The sequence below is a fragment of the Homalodisca vitripennis genome, unplaced genomic scaffold (genome assembly GCF_021130785.1).
Source record: "Homalodisca vitripennis isolate AUS2020 unplaced genomic scaffold, UT_GWSS_2.1 ScUCBcl_3258;HRSCAF=8679, whole genome shotgun sequence".
Classification (NCBI taxonomy): domain Eukaryota; kingdom Metazoa; phylum Arthropoda; class Insecta; order Hemiptera; family Cicadellidae; genus Homalodisca; species Homalodisca vitripennis.
In genome coordinates this window covers 49,261-51,723 of record NW_025779558.1, presented here as the reverse complement: position 1 = coordinate 51,723, position 2,463 = coordinate 49,261, and positions in this window count along the sequence as shown.

Sequence of the window (2,463 nt, the reverse complement as noted above, 5' to 3'; positions counted from 1 at the left end):
AAAACCAGTAGTGTAGCCGTCATTCATTTAACCCGACCTGAATGTCATTCAATTATTTCTGAAAGTATTGTTTGATAAATGTTTGTATTCCTATATAGTATTATTTAAACAAATATGTCGGAACATGAGAAAAGCGAATTAAGTGGTCCTCTATTTGCTTGGAAGACAAACCATCGGGACTGTCGTGGATAAATACTTTGAAAGCTGATCAAGCAATCCAACAATGTAATGTATGGGGTTTAGTTCCGGCTGAAAATTTGAAAACAAACCGTGTACTGTTGAAACAGGCAATTAAGATCAATATAGCTGTTACTGAAACTAATCTAAGACTACTGCAGTTGGAAAAGAACCGTTAGATCCTAAGATTTTGGGAATGATACAAAGTACAGCATCACTAACTGGTGCCCAGACAGCTGCAGCAATACGCCCCAGGGTCGACAGTGAGGGATGTACCAGTGTCATCTCCCAACAACCTCTGGTAGTGAAGGATTGGGTACTTTCCATGCCGGTAGTTTCAGGAACCTCAGTAAAGCAGCTGTTGAAGTTCATCATTTAGCTTAATGAGATTAACGGCCTCAAATTAACTGATGAACAGACCTTACTTTTGTCAGTTCTCTCAAAAACAGAGAGTCTTGTTAGATCAATGTGGACCCAAACAATAATTGAGCGATTACCTATAGCCGCCTTGACTGATAAGTTGGTGCAAAGTTTCCTGCCAGGCAGACTTAAGCAACAGACTATATCGGGGTTGGTGTTTAGAGTACAACGACCAAATGGAATCTTTAACCGAATTCATTAATGAAGTTAAACCACTTATGGATTTACTGCTCCCAGACCTCAACCAATCCGAAGCTCTGGGTGTTTTTCTTACTAGTTTGAATCCGGGGACTAGGTAAAAATTGGCAGGGTTTCCTTCCCCATCACCAGTGGCTGAGTTGTTGGGCTTGGCAGCGCGTGTTGAAGTCGTAAATGCAACAGAAACAGAATTCAATCATTTATACTGAACTCGCTTGAATTATAGTCATGAAGGTAGCAGTGCTCAGTGCCATTACAATAATTTTAAAAATCAGTCCACCCCCAACTCCCTTTGTACACCCACTTTACAATAAATATCCACGTACAGCTTATCAGTCATATTTAAATAGAAAAAAGACTCACAAAGATCAAATTAAGTATGGAAAGGGCAACACCAAGTGTAGCTTTAACAAAACAGATTAAAACAGCAATGGCAGTCTCTCCCTCTTGCTCATTAATACTTAATTTAGCTATAGGAAGTAAGAAACTTTGTGGATTAGTAGACACGAGATCCTCAAGGTGTATTATATCGGAAATATTATGTGGTAATCTAATTACTGAGAGGGGTATTATAAAAAAATTCTAGACAAGTTAAATTAGCAGCACTAGCTGCAACAGGCAACAATATTGGTATCAAAATGGAAGTATGGGTTCATTTAAAAATAAATCACTTATCTTAGACTTTTCCTTTTTTTGTATCAAGAGATATTCCAGTTGACATTATTCTAGGTATAGATTTTTTGTTAAATCTAAAGCAACATTGAATATAGTTCAGGAAACCATTATTTTCCTTATGGTAATTCCAAACCTCTTACCTTGGTTATAACAGATCAACAGGAGGGTGGTGAAGCATTGGAACTCCCGACCGTATAAGAACAGCTTACAATTTCGCAATCAAACGAGGTCAAGTCCTTATTATCGCAATATCCAGAAACTATTTCAAAAAGGTTAGGAAAGAAAAGTGTTTTAACATACTCAATCAAGTTAAATTCCACAGAGGTGGTAAAGCCACGTCCTTATTAATATGCACCCTCGAAAATGGAACAGTTGCGACAGCATGTTGATAAATTATTAGTATAGGGAATCATTAAGCCTTCTACATCTCGTTAGTCTTCTCCGGCATTTTTGGTACCCAAGAAAGATGGCAAGACCAGATTAGTGATAAACTATAGAACACTTAATACTATTTTGGATCTTGAATCAATTCAAATTCCAACCATTGAGTCAACGTTCCAATATCTGAGTCGTTCAAGATTTTACATACTCTTAGACTTGAACTCGGCTTACAATCAAATTCCTTTGGATGAACAGTCTAGAAAGTTCACAGCATGTGTTGTTCCTTGGGCTACTTACGAGTTTTCATTTCTACCCTTTGGCCTTGCATAAGGAATTATGTATTGAGCAATCTAAAATATTCGGACAAATGACAAAATATTCGGAGACATTAAATATAAGTTCCTTTTCACACTTTTTTATGATTTATGTATTTTTTCAGAGACGTTTGAACAACATATGGTTAATTTAAGGACAGTTTTGAATAGACTTAGGGAGTCAGGTCTTACTATCAATCCTGAAAAGATGGTAGTGGCTGCAAACAAAGATTAATTTTTTGGGGCATGTTTTTAAAAATGGCGTGATTTGTCCATCCCGATCGGACCTAACCCATAA